The sequence below is a fragment of the Gopherus evgoodei genome, chromosome 5 (assembly GCF_007399415.2).
Source record: "Gopherus evgoodei ecotype Sinaloan lineage chromosome 5, rGopEvg1_v1.p, whole genome shotgun sequence".
Lineage (NCBI taxonomy): Eukaryota > Metazoa > Chordata > Testudines > Testudinidae > Gopherus > Gopherus evgoodei.
The window spans coordinates 71,065,460-71,082,590 of NC_044326.1; the positions used below are offsets into that span (position 1 = coordinate 71,065,460).

A 17,131-nucleotide genomic window follows, 5' to 3' on the forward strand; every position below is an offset into this window, starting at 1 on the left:
TGTGCCATGTAAATTCTATATTGTAATAGCTTTTAAAATCAAATGTGATGCTGTATCAAGTCAAATGCCATACAGAAGTCTAGGTATATTATGTCAACACTTATTTTTATCAACTAAACTGGTAATCTCATCAAAACAAAGACATTAAGTTAGCTTGACCGGATAGATTTTCCACAAACCCATGTTGATTTGCATTAATTACATTACTCACCTTTAGTTTGTTATTAATCGAGTCCCATATTAGCTGCTCCATTATCTTGTCCAGAATCAATGTCAGGCTGACAGGCTTGTAATTACCTGGGTCATCTTGTTTACCCTTTTTAAAAAATTGGCACATTATCTTTTTCCAGTCTTCTCAAACTTCCCCAGTGCCCCCAGACTTATTGAAAAGCAACTTAATAGTCCAGTGATCTCCTCAGCCAGCTCTTTAAAAACTCTTGAATGCAAGTTATCTGGACCTGCTGATTTAAAAATGTGCAGCTTTAGTAGCTTCTCTTCAACATCCTCCAGAGATATTGGTGGAATGGAAAGAGTTATCTCTAGCTGATGACAGTGCATCACCTGTTTTTTCCCCTAAATACAGAACAGAAATATTACTAAGCACCTTTGCCTTTATTGCATTATTATTGATAATACTACTATTTCCATGTATTAATGAACTATTGCCAGGATTCTTTTGCTTCTAATATATTTTAAAAACTTCCTATTTTCCTTAACCCTGCTGGCCATAGAGCTCACCTTCTGTCTCTTGGCTTCCCTTATCAATTTTCTACAATTCCTAACTTCTAGTTTATATTAATTACTATCAACCTCCCCTCTCTTCCATATTTGTTGCATATTATTTTTTTACAGCTGCCTTCACTTCCCCTCTAAACCGGGTTAGTTTAACTAGTGCAGCCTTCTTCATGGAATTGTGGCTTTGAGGCATCTAGTAAAGTGTTCTTAAATGATCCCCCAATTATCATTTATATTTTTATGATTAATGTCTTTCTCCAAGCTGAGTTGGGTCACAATTCTTCTCAGCTTTGTGAAATTGGCCCTTTATATATATAATCCAAATCACTGGTCATGATCAATTGTATCTAAGTTACTATTAGTTTTTAGTCCTATGATCACTTCCTGTTTATCTGTCAAGATGAGGTCTAATATATAATTCCCCCATGGGCTGCAACACTGAGTTAGGGAATTGTCATCTATAATGTATAAAAATTCTAAGGATGTCTTATTATTGGCAGTGAGAGACCTCTAGTATATGTATCACTCAAATTGAAATCCCCAATGATTACAGGCTTTCCCTCCCCACTGTTCTATAAATTGTAGATAGGTGTGTAAGGAAATGGTCATCCTATCCCCTAGTGTAATTTGGTGGTCTATGACAGATATGAGGTGGTACCCCATTTTGTGCTTTAGTTGTTAGGACTTTGATCCACAAGGATTCCAGATTCTGAGTCACGAATAACTCAGAAGAAAACAAACAGCTAATGCCATTATTGACAAAGTGTCAATTCCCCTCCCCTTCTGCCCACTCAATCAGTCCTAAATAGGTTATAATTGATTTTAACATTCCAATTGTGGGAATCATCCAACCAGGTTTCAGTAATACCAATTAGATAGAATTTATGCTCATAAATGAGCAATTCCAATTCCTCTTGTTTGTTACCCAGGCTCCTAACATTAGGGTATAGGCTGTTCAAGAATTTCTTCTCTTCATGTCCTTTGATTCCTTGATTAATTTTGTTCTCAAGATCTCAAATTTGTGCTGAGTGCTCACATCATCCCTATTTTTACCCTCTCCTTTTGTTGTTAGTTTTACCCCCTCCTGACTACTCTATCCAGCCTGTCCCAACAAGATTGGTCCCCCTTCTACTGAGGTGGAGGCCATCCAAATTATACAGTTTCCTCTCCCCCATAGGAGATGGGCCAATGTTTCACAATACCTAAGCCCTGCACCTTAACCACTTATTTAGCCAGTGATTCACTTCCAGAATCTTCTGCCTTCCATCTTCCTTTGCTTGTGGACAGGAAAGATCTTAGAGGATTGCTTGGATATTCTTCTTCAGCATGCTTCTGAGTTCCCTGATAGTGCCCATGTACTATCTGTGAGATAGCCCACAAAACAGTGTCATTAGTGCCAACATGAGCTATCACCAATGGATCCTTGCCAGAAGAACTTCAGAAACCTATCCAATCTTGGAGTGACAGCTCTTGTCCCTGTTCTGAGAAGACAGCACACTGTCCTGTTGTCTGCTTGTCCCTTGCAAAATGTTCTTTGAATTCTTTTTAATATTGACTCTCCACTAGGTATCATCTGTCTACCATGGACAATTGGAGAACTCTTTGCAGGTAAGCTTGATTTTCTTACAGGTTGGTCTAAGCTGTTGTCCACATGTGTCCTGTACATCTCAAGATCCAACAGGTCCAAGAGAAAGGAGAAAAGTATCTTCCATAGCTTTCACCCTGAGGACCTGATATCAATTTCAAACTTCTAGCTATGTGGAATTCCTGTTTAGTTCTCCTTTCTCTGATGACCACAGTATGCCTATCATCATATGTCTCCAGCCACATAGAATACTGCCATGACCTCTTGCTTCTGATGGTTATGAAGTGCCAGACCTCCTCTCTGATTTCCTTTCTCACAGATTTATTTGTGACCAGCTCCATTCTTACTTGAACCTGAGGTACAGATAGCTTCCCAAACATGGATGTCTAGAAACTCCTCAACTTCTCTGAGTCTTAGCAGAATCTCAGCTTGCCCCTCCAGTCCAAGAATCTTTTCTTTCAGCACAGCCACCAACATGCATTTCATACAGAGAAAGTCCCTTCTGTCTTCAGGCAGGAAAGAACATGGGGCATCCAGTGCAGGTCACCACCTCTGTTCCACCTCTGGCCATCTTGATATCACATGTAGTGCAGAAGGTGGAAAGGAAGCCTCTCATATTCCCTCTCTCAACTGCCTCTGAAACTCCCATTGGCTGTCTTTGTTCACTCTTCCTCCTATTTGCTTAGCAAGTGACTTTTTGTAGTAAGTCTTCGCTACTTAACTCAGCTCAGGTCTGCCCCGCACCATCAAGCAGTGATTAACCACTCAGACTTTAAACAGTATTTGGTTCTGCTATGAGAGAGGGGACTGGACTCGATGACCTCTCTAGGTCTCTTCCAGTCCTAAAATCTGTGAATCTATAAACAGCTTGGTTATTGAAGGCTAGTGCTTTGTGGCCCATAGGAAAGCACTGATCAAAGCTACAAGGGCTAGAGACTTGTAATCTAATCTTTAATAAGGCAAGGCACTGATCAAAGGTCCAAAGACTTTTTCAGGACAGTGTCATGGAGGGTCATCCCTGTTGGCCCAGTGCAGGGTTGGTACCCCAGTCACTGTCTTCGGGACTCCCTGTGGAGTCAGGTAATTGCAACAAGGAGGGCCCAAGACTCCTGGTGGGGCTGAACAAACAATCAGTCCATAGCCTCCAAGAGGGACAGAACAAAAAAACAGTAGTCATACCTAGTGGCAAGTGGGGGGCAGGACAACCTGGGACCACCCTACTCCATCGCGTTCTGATCCAGCGCCCTATGAAGCTGGGAAACAACCCATTAAGGATTTAACCATCAGCTTCTACTACATTCCCTGGGTCACTTCCTACCATAAGGCCCATCTAGGGTATCTTCCTGGCTGGCATTGTCTTGGCATCCCAGTCAGTCTCTGCGATCGGCTGGTGGTCTGGGTCCACAGTTCCCACTGCTTGGAGTCCCAGGCACCTCTGATGGAGACTGCAGCATATGTCCTTCCTCCTCCTCAGCCAGCCCAGACTGAGCTAGGTTGCCTCCTTTTATCTGTCCCTTCCACCTGAAGCATGCACTGCAGCAGCAAGGGGGTGTGACCTCCTTGGCCCACAGTGATTTATCCTGGCCTGTTGGCCCAGTGTGGGCTTGACACACCCTGTGACAGGCTCCATGGCCCAGCTCCATAGCATGTATACAGAGAAAAAGCAACCAATCCATCAGTGGACCAAATGCACCACTCACTAAGTCCTGCTACCTCCAAGCACAGTTTGTAGCTGGACCTACTCCAGCTGAAATTTCCTGGTTAGCTGCCTCCATTCCCTGCTCTTCATTGTTATGCTCTCTACAGTGCAATGGTGTCACACACAAAACCTACAGTAGTGTCCAAAATGTAACACTAGATCCTCCCCTCCCAATTTTTTGGGAAATCTGGACTTGGATTTCACCCTAATGTAAATCCCACAGCTTCAGACCATTTGTTTTTTTTTTTAAAAAAAGGTTAAGAGTCTGATAGGAGTAGAAACTGAGAAAGCACATTTATTAAGTTCATGTTGTCACTCATTATTACAATTTTAGAGAAGAAAGTATGGTGAAATTGGACCATTGGCTCTTTAAAAGGTCTTGTCATATATGAAGTGAAAAATACAAACATCTGAAAGAACAGCGTCAGAAAATAAACTGCACACTCCATCAAAGAGCCATTATACATTAGCACTGATCAGCTGATGTATATATTGCTAGTGTGACACTATCTTATTTTGAACATCTCACATCTCTTTCATGATTCTTGAAGAGTAATCAAAGCCATTTCAGAATCATACTGGTCATGTCTGCTTTAAAGTAACTCAGCTGTCCTCTGAGATAGATAAGATTGCTTAATTTTAAAGGATAATCCTTATACCTTTATTAATATAAGGACTTATAAATTAAAGTAAGGATATAGATCATAATTAACATTTACAATTAAATAATCTTATAGTGTGAAATATACCCTATCCAAGACTGCATATTTTAAGTAGCTATAGGAGATGTACATTAATTGAACCATGTACATTTATTTTCTTGAAATTTTAACATTTTATTAGGTAACTGCATCAGGGTGTCAATGTGCCTGAAATCCCAGTCTTCACTGATCCAGGGGCTCCTAGTCTAGGAAAACTCAGCCCATCCCACAGGTCCCTGACCTAACATACGTCTGAAGCCTGCTTACTCTCTCCCCCCTTGTTCCAATCTGAGATTGTTGGTTGCATTGCAGGGAATGGAAAGCTCTAGCCCATTTGTAATATACAATTTATAACCCTTCTTGCATTAGTCCAGTGTGCAGTTTTCCAGCCACCAGAGGCTAATCAACAGATGAAGAACGAAAAAAAAATAAAGGGAAGATGATCTTCAGTGCAAGTTATATACTTTAGAGATTTTGGTTTTTACTTGTTGACTTCAAGCTAGCTGGTTTTAGTGCATCAAGGATTACTTGACCTCAGCAAGCTCCTGTCTTGATCACAAACTGTGTGAGCATGTGTGGCTACTCTTGTTAATGCCTTCTGAGGTACTTGTGTTCGATGTCCTCCTGGCAAAAGTGGATCTGTTCAGAGTGTTGAATAAGAACAAAACATTGGCTAAACAGCACTCCCAGGACAGCCTTCACTGTTTCAAGACAGTTCCTTACAGCAGCCATTCTGATTTTGGATAGGGAATTACTGGGGGGGGAGGGGGAGGATTGAACCCAAAATATTTTTTTAAAAGTCACATTGATATTTGCATGGGAGTTTGAATGACCAAACTATGTGTAGCCATCACCATACTAATTGAAAGATGATATAAATACATGTGATCAGTGAAGCAGCATTGGTTCTTTTTGTCTGGGAGTGCTTGAGTGCACTTTAGAACAAAGCCACTTGTACCAACAATACAAAACAGGCATAAAGACACAGTGGAGCTTATTTTAGTAAGCTCTTCTACAAGGAACAAGTCCCTTAAGCGAATAGACTTGCTGAATCAACAGGACCAATCTCTTCCCAAGGTATAAAGCACAAAGAGGAATATGTTTGTTTTCAATGCCAAAGCATAATATGTTGAAACAAATATTCTAAGAATTTTTTTCCCCAAAGAATAAAGCTGGCAAAAGATTTTCTCTGCCCTGCACTTTTAACAGGTGCCCAGTCCAATCATTAAAGTGAACAGAAGGAGAAAGATATGTACCATTAAGGACTTAAATATGAAAGCAGAAAATATTCTCCAGATGAAGTTTTTTTTTCTTTCCCCCTTTTCCAACTGAGACACATATAAATAGACAGATTTTATGCATGATCTCTCTTACCATTCACAATCACATAGGCAACGTCCTGTTCCCATTTCCAATCATGCAACATCTCCGTGGCAACTACAGCAATTGCTTGCATGGAAAAAGTAATCGGAAAATTTTATCTGTCAACCTGACAAGTGTTTTGTCCTGTCTAAAAAATCTCAACACTCTGTTTTTTTGCTCTTTTTTCATCTCCTCATCCCATTTGAGCTGTTCCCCTCATGTGCCCACCCGCCCCCGCCACAGGCATTTCATTTTGGCAGTGAAAAACATGGATGCCTATAGAAGCATCTGTTAGCAAGGAGGAAGAACCAGTACACTGTGATCCACCAGCTCTTCCGCATCAGCTGAAAGTGTTTTGCTGGCATCAGTGGTCTATGGGCCACAGTTTTAAAACTGCTGCTATATTGTAGATTTGTTCAAAAAACAAACAAAAACCCTTAGAGTCCAATTTTTAGAAGTGCTAAAACACTCATAGCTTCCATTATCTTTCATGAGCACTTCAGGTGCTCAGCACCTCTGAAAACCAACTCATTTTCTTACTACATTATTTATGGATCAATTTGTTTTGGCCTATTTCAAACCTTGCTTAATACAGCAGCTTGGAAGTTTTGACTCAAGCTCAAATGCTTCTGAGTTCACATTTTGCTTAGGAGGCAGTAGAGAAAAAAAGAGAGGACAAAACAAAATAATAAGGTGATCAGTGGAGGATGTAGTGGGTAGAACTAAATAAGAGAAACTAAAAAAGAACAGGAGTGTAGAGAGAAAATGTTTAATAAAAACACATACAATGTACTGTATGCCCATATATAGGGCACCTACTCTTACTAGACTAACATTTTACTGGAGAAAATGGAAGTAAAAGGGGGCTTTCTCTCTCAGCTATATAGTTCAGATTCCCTTAGCAGTGTGGTTTTTTAATTGGTTCTTTTTGGTGGGGAAAACACCAGCAACTCATGATATTAAAACACAGGATAAAAGAGTTTTCAAATGAACTAGGTTTGCAAAATCAAAAAACAAAAACACACACCCCAAAAAACAAAAAAAACAGTTTGAGATGTTCAGAACAAGGAATGAATACATTTCCTACTGATGCATGGGGAATTAATCTGCCCAACTTGCTTTGTACCAACAAGAATTACTTGTATAAATCCTTTACATATTAAGAGGAAAGAACTCCCTTAGGGTGAAATTAATCCCAGCACAGAGAGCCACTAATGTGTATTATTCAAGACCTCTTTAAGCCAAGGTCTTTGCACAGGCGTGGATTTTACCTTTGGGGAGTTGCAGTTGTTCATTCATATAGGAATACTGTGTCACAATATTACTTCAGAAGGACATCTGCATATTTGGGAAAGCTAGAAATTGGTAGCATATAACCTTTAGCTCTTATTCCAATAATCCTACAGTATTTTTAATGTCTCTGCTATTGTAGCAAAGCTCTGCAGAATATTATGAAAACAACAAAGTCAGCAAAAAACGTATTTTACCTAGTCCATCAATGTCAACATTAGCTCCACTCTAAGAACCTCTGTACACCAGGGCTGTTTCATCAGACAACAGTGTGGGATGGGACCATGGTGCTTGTTAGTATCATGCTGTAAGACTAGGGTAGGTTTATGAAAAGAGTTTATATATATATAAACTCTGAAAATGTCCTTGAAAAAGGCATTTGTTTGAAACAAAAGTACATTTTAGTGCTCTAATTCAGTGCAGATAATTTGTAAAACAGCAGGAAAATCTGAACATCCAGAGCTAGATGGTGGCATTTATGCCCCTTCCTTGGTGTAGGGGCAGCTTTTTATTGATGGGGGTGGTAGACAGATGAGCTGCATTAGGATGGAGCAGATCACTCTTCTAGTGTGTTGACCCTGCTACTTGGGTTGGTGAAGGAGCAGGCCCATTTCTTTTGGTCTCACCCTCACTCCCTTTTTCTGGGACTTGCTCCACCAGCAGAACAGGGAGCACAAGGGCTGCTACTGTGGGAAGCCTTGCAAACCTTATTCATAAGTGGGGAGGAAGGATCTTCTTGCATTGCCTCTCAAGGGCTATTCTAACACACAGTGTATAGTCGTAAGTGTTGGACATGTAACAAAAAACAATGCCTGGAAATAACTGCTTGAATTAAAAATGGAACCTGCTTTACCTGTGTTCATACCCCTCATATGTTCCCTTTTCATGAACAATCTAGAAACAATTTACTTTGCAGAAAAAGCAAATTTTAAGTAAAATTTAGAGATATTCAGAAGCTATCTCCTGGGCATGATTATGCTAAATTGTAATATGGGCTACAAAGACACTAGGAATAAGCAACAGCTGTCCTCCAGCTTTATTTCCATTTGTGGCCTTATCTATATTTCAGTCCAGGTCCCCTGAAATGGAAAGTTAGTGTTAACACTGGTCTACAATTTTTGAGAAGTTGTCTGCTTCAGAGATAAAATGTGATATTTATTATGTATTTTGATGTGCTGAATTCAAATATGACAATTAAAACAACTGATTGGCTACTGTTTCTAAGATATTTAAGTTTTTACGTTTTATGTCTATGTATATTGTGTAGATAGTAGAGTTTTAATCATAAATTGTAAACCTAGGTCTTTTCATGTGTTTATGGTTGCTTTACATGATAATATTTCACCTGTCCTGTTTATGTAACACTTTAATAATCAGCAAAAGGGTTATATAAATAAAATTTATTATGAAACAAAAAGCAAAAAACTATTATGTGCATAGTTTAGTCCTATTCAGTGTCTGCTCGGCGCTTCTTGGCTTGTCTCTTGTATTCATTAAATGAAGCATCTCTTGTCACTGTCCAGCAATAGTCTGCAAGCATTGATGGGCTCCATTTGCCCTGATAGCCTGCCAGGAGATTCCACTGCTGTAGTCTGGAGCCCAACAGCTCTGCCTTACTCTTGGGTAGTTCCAAATCCCTGACAAGGTCATTCAGTTCACCTTGTGTTATGAGGTGTGGTTCAGAGGAGGAGGATGGGAGAAAATGTGGGTCCTGTGACATTGATGGTTCAGGACCAGAAGTTTCATCCTCTTCCTCTTCCTCGTCCGACTCAAGTGAGAATGATTCCGGTGCATCAGGAACTGGCAGTCCTTCTCCATGGGGTACTGGACGTATAGCTGATGGAATGTTTGGATAATGCACAGTCCACTTTTTCTTCTTTGACACACCTTTCCCAACTAGAGGCACCATGCAGAAGTAACAATTGCTGGTATGATCTGTTGGCTCTCTCCAAATCATTGGCATTGCAAAAGGCATAGATTTCCTTTTCCTGTTCAACCACTGGCCAAGATTTGTTGCACAAGTGTTGCAGCATATGTGTGGGGCCCACCTCTTGTCCTGATCTCCAATTTTGCAGCCAAAAGAAAGGTGATAGGCTTTCTTAACCATAGTGGTTATACTGCGCTTTTGTGATGCAAAAGTCACTTCACCACAAACATAGAAGAAGTTATCTGCACTGTTCACACAAGTACAAGGCATCTCTGCTCGCTTTGGCTAAACAGAAATGTGTCCCTTTGCAAAATCAAACACCAACAAATAAGAGAGCACGACACTGTATGATTTCTAGAGCTGATATAGGGCAATTTGTTCAGCAGAGTGATATAAGCTTCGTTATGATTGCATCATCCATGACTTCTAGGAATAACATGATGCAATTCATATTATGTATGACGCAATACCAGCTTCAGATTGCATCATTCATTGTTTTGCCTCACAAGCAAGTACTGTCCAAACCCAGTCATAGATTTATTCATAGATCCAGTCAAAGAGGTATTTTAGTCATTTCTGGTTTAAATTGAGATCCCTCCTTCCCTTTATAACTCACTTATCCTCCGCCATTCCCAAGTCAAGGGTCGTATGTACTGACCCAATAGTATATCTTGAAAACTAGAGCCAATCAACAATTTTAAGCATCATTTTCGTTCTCAGTGACCCAGAATTAGGAAAGTTGGACTACATTTATTTCAGAAGCATATTGGCTGTAAAGCAGTGTATTCAATACCGTTTAGCATTTTAAACCATTAGTATGACCTGAATCTATGTTTTGAGGAGTTATATTTTCTCTGAGTCATTGTATTTGATATTTACTTATTTTTCATGTTATCTAAATGATTTGCCTTCTACCTGTTCATTGCATTTTTCCTTTAATTGCCATATTAACACCTGCTGTGGAATCAGAACTGTCCACCAGGTAATATATAGTTGAAAACTACAGCTGCTGTTTCCACAAATCAAGGCTCAAGGGAACTATGTAGCACTTTATCCTCTGATAGCAATTAAACTACTGTCCTAGAGACTAGAATAATTCTCTAAGTATAATCCAGAGCCTGAAAATGTTCTCACTGAAGCTCAAGTGTGAAGACTGTTTTAAAAAAGACCTTCCTGATGGACTCATGAATGTTTCCCTGCCACAGTTCACCCCTGCAAGAATATCTTATGAAAGGCTGGTTTAGCTGCAGTTCCTTATATTAAAAACTGCAACCAAATGCACACTGCACCCTAGGAAGAAAGAATATTTTAGATTATTTAGAAAAACCTTTCACAGTTCACCTACATTTTGCAGAACATTCAAGGGTGAAAGTAACTCTTTACAGATAGAGGGATACAAAAGTAGTCTCAATATTTTTTTAAACTTGAAAAACTACCACACTGACTAATATTGCCTCATTGTTAACTTGTACTCCCATCAGTCTCTATCCATCTGTTGTCTCTTGCCTTATACTTAGATTGTAAGCTTCTTTGGGGCAGGGACTATCCTTTTGTTCTGTGTTCAAACAGCAACCAATGGGGTCCTGTCCCATGACTGAAGCTCCTGGGTCTATAAAAAGTGATAAACATTCCTGAAGTAATTTTTCTATAACATATACAAAATACATGATGGTGTGGTGTAGGCTAAAGATTATACTGACACTCATTTGGGATGACCCACATGATTCAATAGTGGCTTTGTCTGTTGTGAGCAATACAGACATCCAAAGTGGAAACTGGTTAAATCTTTATACTTGACTAGACTACTATATACTGCATATTGTGTCTCTCTTTATATGCAGATACAGATACATATGTAACATTCATATGTTGCAGCTTCAGTTAACACCCTGCTTCATTTAAAAACTTCTTCAAAACTGGGGATGAATCAAACAATGTCTGACTGAGACTAAACAAAGGAGTACTGACAATCTTGTAAGACATCCAGACTTGAGTAAAAATGTATTGTGAATGTGTTTTGAATCAGAAACACAGGATTTACACACCACTACACATTAGAAAAATTCAGCCCCGAATAAAGATTTGGGCTTTACAGCTCCCATCCATCTCTAGCTCAGGAATGTTTAGAGCTAAATCTCCACACCTTTGGAGGTTCATCGCTTGTGAATCAAACAATTACAAATCAGTGCCCTGATCCTCAAAATGCTTATGCAAGTGCTTAACTTTAAGCACATGGGTAGTCTCACTGAAGTAAATAGAATTGCTTATATGTTTAAAGTTAAGTAGGTGTGTAGGTGGTTGCAGGAGTAAAATAAATGCATTACCACTGATAGAAGACAGCATTAAATCAAACTGCTGGTGTTAAGTTTTCTTCGGAGATGTCTTTAAACAATTCTTTCCTCAGGTGAGAGCTGTATTATTTCATACTCTGCGACTCAGGCAAGTTTTAGATTAGAGAATTGGGTGAAAGGCATGAGTCAGGTATCAATTCAACTTCACAGAGAAAAACAGAACTCTCGAAAGCTCCCACAATCTGTCTGTAAAACAATTTGTAATTTAGTGTATGTATTATTGCACTTAAACAGATGTAAGACATATACAGGGACATGAATTGCTAATGCTTCTCAAAAGAAAAGAAATCAGATTTAAGTTCTTAGAATAAGCAGAGTGCAAAGTGGTGCTACCAAGTAATAAAAAAATAAAATGTGACCAAGAGAAATAGCTCTTTCGATCCACACAAGTTATAGTTATATAGCCAACATGTGGAATTCCTGATTAGACTGTCAACATCAGGAACTCATGTATATTACCTTCCTATTTAATTAAATACTAGAAGCTTCAATTTTATGACATTCAACTTCAAGCACCAAGGAGTGAGATAGTTTCCCTTTGACTCTGTGCTACCACTGCACATACACATTTCTTCCTTAAAAAAGTAATTCTATTTTCCCCACTAAGAAAAATTACTTTGCAGTGTAGATCTGAAGGAGAATGGTAAAAAGAAAAGATCTCAGAAAATAAGTACTCTTTCAGGCAAGATCCCAATGGATTCATTAGCAGTTTTATCCAAGAATGGAAATCTCCATTGTGTAAAGTTTTGGTTCTTCAGGTTTGCTTCTGTTGAGGGTACCACCTATTTCTGATTCATGCACAGACCTGCCTGTTAATACTTCCAAGAATTATAATTGCAATAGTAGCAATAGGAGAAAGGAACTGCAAATATGCAAGAAGGGTGTGGATATGGGATATAATGGTGCCAAAAAAGGCTCTAGAGGTTAAAGTTGTGAATCTATATTTTTCATCTCAAAGAGAATGAAAATTTGGATCAAACTACATGGACACTAATGAACAACACTGTTTATTGCACCAGTTAATACAGTCACCCTTTTAGCTGATAAAAGGTATGGATGTTTTGCTACATTATGAGATGTGCTGAGAAAATGGTTTCAAGGCATAACACATTTTTTCCTAATACAGCAGATGGCTGAAGATATAAGCCATAAATGACCAATAAAATCAGGTGAGGTAAAATGGTAGATGATAGTAAGATACATACTATCACTCCCATGCTCTGAGAGTAACTTCCTTTCCTAAAAGAATAATATACTCTCATAATGCAATTCATGCCAATGGACCCCCAAGTGTTAAAAAAGTCTGTATGAGAATCCTCTAACCATGTTCAAAATCTTTCTGTGGGAGGTAAAGGTGGAGCACTGCACAGCAGCTTAGAGCATAAAATGGAAAAGAAAATTGACTGACACTGCAGGGTAAATTTCAGTAGGCAGGATGTGGTGGAATTTGACTGGAGCATATTAAGAGTCCCAATCTTGTAAAAGTGCTATGGAACTTTAATGAGAATGAGTTGTTGGGATGTCAATTTTACTTATCTGAGAGAAGGGCATTTTCATCCAGTCTTTCTGAATGTTTGTATCTGCCATTTGCATCTCTTCATTTTTGAAAAATAAGATGAATTGAAACAGTAATTTGGAAATTACCTTTATGAAAAGAGATTTTAGATTTATTACAATTTGTTCAAGATTTATCCAGTGTTTTACAAGGAGGAAAAGGGAAGCTAACTACACTTGAACTTTAGTCTTCAGTCCTCTTCAAGTATTCATTCTCCTTTAGTAGCTTTGTATAATTTCCCAAGCAATGTCTGAATAATCAGATCTAACAGTTTCTTGTCTTTTGATGATCATGCTCTAAGCAGCTTCCATTCTTCTGTAAAATGAATGTCTGAGTCTTTTGTTAACATCTATTCATCTTCCTCCTTCACTCTGGGGCCTAGCACTCCTTGCAGACAAAAGCTGTACTCTGAAATGTAGTATTCACATTGGTTTGTTTGCATTTTTGTAAGACCTATTGAAGTAACGTAGATTTTGGTGCCTTAGCACCAATACACTTTCTGAAGAATTAGATTAAATGAATTATTTTGAAATGCTGCAGAAAATACTGAAGAAAACACACCTTGAGTTACTAATAAATATAATTATTCTAAAATAATCACAGCAGCATCAGGAATTTTGAAAGGTAAGACAGGTTCTTATGAGAAATGTGCATAGAATTGGTTTTATTTGTTATGACATCAAGATCAAATTTGTTTCTTTTCTGTTTTTCATATATGTTAAGTAAATTACAGATCAGCGCACAACTCAGTAAATATCCTGACACTGTTGATTGTAATATAGTTTATCTCTATTTAAAATATTGCTGTAATAAGGTAGCTTTAAGGCTTTGATGATCTTGAGCAAGTCTGGTCTCCAGTCAGAGACATGTTTCTGAACCTCTTACCTAGCGTTATGACTACATCACTCTCAGTGTAATGGTGTAAAGTACGTGTTATGTAGATAAGGATTTACATTATGGAACTCCACTCCAGCATTTAATTTCTGATTCTGTACTCACTGATTATTACACAATTTCTCTCAGTCTGTGTTGGGTTTGAAAACAAATTAGGAGCTGTCTGTATCTTGCCTCAGTTGGCAGAGCAGCTCAGTCAATGTTTCTGCTGCATGAAGCTCAAAGACAACTGAGAAAAGCATTAAGAAATATAAGCTGCAGTGGCTCTGTAAACATTTTCCATAGTACTAGGTCAATTAATAAATAAATACATTTAACTCCCCCGTGACAGAATATACCCCTGTGTTTGCACCCTACAAACTATTGTGATAATATTAATACAAGATATGCTTTTCTGAAGTATAATTTAACAACTCAATTTCCTGATAAATATCATCATGGAAAAATGCATGTAGCAGCATTATATGAAGTTAGAAACAAACTGAAATCATGACTAAAATTAGATTTTCCAGATAAATTTGGGGAGTGGGTCAAACCAGTTCCGCAGAGACAAAGGGCAAGTTGGCACCTCAGCCAGGCATATGGACCATTACCTGATAAAAATGGCCATTCCTCAGCAGGAAAGAGGGCAGGGAAAAAAAAATCTACATTTTAGTAAAGAAACAGCATGGAGTTTCCTTCCACAGAGACTACCTTTCACCTTGCTCACAACTGGAAATGCTTCTCAAAGGGGGACCAGGACTATAAAATGAAGGGGCAGACAATCAAGACACCCCCTTCTGTCTTCCAATTACATAATATGCACCAGAGAAGAAAACAGCCATTGGACTTTGGAGGAGACCCAACCTGAGAGTTTGATCAGTAATCTGCTGGAGCATGTAGTGCGAAAGTTTTCTTTGCAACTAAAATAGTTTAATATACTAGTAAACAGTTTCTTTATTTTTCTTGTAACCATTTCTGACTTTTATGACTTTTACTTGTATTCACTTAAAATCTATTTCTGTGTAGTTAATAAAATTGTTTTACTGTTTTATGTAATCCAGTGTGTTAAAATTGGAGCATGTAATAAAATGGCATATTATTACCTTAAAGGAAGAGTGGACTTAATATATTTGTACAGTCCAGGAGAGGGCTGGGCAGTAAGGACATACATTTCTGGGGAAGATCTGGGACTGGGGGTGTGTCGGTGTCACCCTGAAGCATAACCAAGATTGGTAAAATTCAAGTGTTGCTGAGTAGCTGCAGCACACACAGACATAGCCGGGAGTGATTTATATACTGTTTGTGAGCAGTTTAAGTTGGAGGATACAACAGCAAGGCATTGTAAAGGTACAATAGAGAAGCTTTTGGGGTCGAACTCATCTTGGAGAGACTTATCAGAACCAATCCAAGTGTTAAAAAGGGTTCACGATTATTTTGGTTTCATCTGAAATTTGAGCCAATTCTTCTCTCCCCTTTAAAAACATTACAAATGAACAATTTTCCAATCTTTATTATTTATCCTCAAAAGGTATTTAGGGACCTAACTCCTGTTGATTTCAATGGCAAGTAGGAGCCTAAGGATTTGTCTACACTACAGAGTTAGAGTGATGTAAGCTGCCTTGCATCTGCCTAGTTGTGTACAATTCTACACTTAAATTTGTCTTCCACTGATGTAAGTGCCCCCTTATGGTGACATAGTAACAACTCTGTACATGGTCAATGTACAGAGATTAATGAAGTGCAAATGTAGGCACTGTGTTACCTATGTCAACCTCAACAGTCCTCTAGGAACTGTCCCACAATTCCCAACACTGACCGCTCTGGTCACCATTATGAACTCCACTGCCCAGTGGTCACATAGACCAGAAACCCCTGCTGTGCCCTTTAGAGCCCCATGGATTTATGAAATTCCTGGCTTGACAAACGCATGTAGCAGCTCCCATCCTTGAGTGCAACTACCCAGCTAACCACATTGGCTGCACACTTCAGACACTCCTGCCTGCAGTAGATGAGATATTGGATCTCCAGGGGTTGTGGGGAGAAGAGGCTGTGCAGGCACAGCTCTGAACCATCCAAAGAAATATGGACATCTATGAGGAGGTTGTTCGGGGGACGCAGGAGAAAGGGTATTACAGGGACCAGCAGTAGTGTTATGTGAAAGCCAAGGAACTGAGGCAGGCATATCAGAAGGCCAAGGAGCTGAGCTGCAAACTTGCTGTTTTTATAAAGAGTTGCATGCCATATTCAGCAGAGACCCTATCACCACCCCTACACCACTGTGGATAACTCTGAGGAGTCTGAGTCACAGGCCCCTGCTCTGAACAGCGAGGAGGAGGAGATGGACATAACAGACAACCTGGACAAGGAAAGAATGGAGATGAGAAGGGACCAGGAGTCCCAGCAGCAAAAGGAGAGGGAGATGCATCAGGACATAATGGGTCTTCTCAGGTAGCAAAGAGATGCTGCAGACTCTGGTGGACCTGCAGGTTCTGCAAACCCAAGCTCACCTTCCTCTGCAGCCCATTGAGAACTGAATATCAGACCTCCCTAAACCACCTCCTCATCATTCCATCATAGCATCAGGGGTCTCTGCCCTACCACTTCACCCACCGAGTTCAAACTCAGAAGACAGCCGTTCCACCTCCACCCATGTGGAACTATTCCCTCTTGCTTCACACACATTATGCAGGGCACAGCAGACAGCTATAACCATTGGGATATTATTTCTCAGTGAGATCCAATGTTTTGAGTAAACAATGCCAGCGTTGACCAAAAGCACATTCAACTGTCATTCTGCACCTGCTGATCCTGTAATTGAATTGTTCCTTGATGCTGTTGAGATGGCTAGTGTATGGCTTCATAAGGGAGGGAGAAGGGGTAGTCTGGTAATTTGCCAGCTGGGAAAGTTCTTTCTTGCAGCTTTCTGAAAAGTCCTATGTTCTTAAAGATCTGAGTGTCATGCACCATCCCTGACCAGCCCTATGTTAGTGAAACATCCTCAGTGGTCCACCAGCACTTGCATAATCATAGAAAAGTATACCTTTCTGTTG

General features: G+C 39.4%; 1 protein-coding gene across 3 annotated transcripts in view; it reads right to left on the reverse strand.

The window, feature by feature from the left end:
- The window catches only part of GALNTL6 (polypeptide N-acetylgalactosaminyltransferase like 6), a 964,319-nt gene that overhangs the window by 148,909 nt on the left and 798,279 nt on the right, over positions 1 to 17,131 (reverse strand). The gene's annotated exons all lie outside the window — the stretch shown is intronic.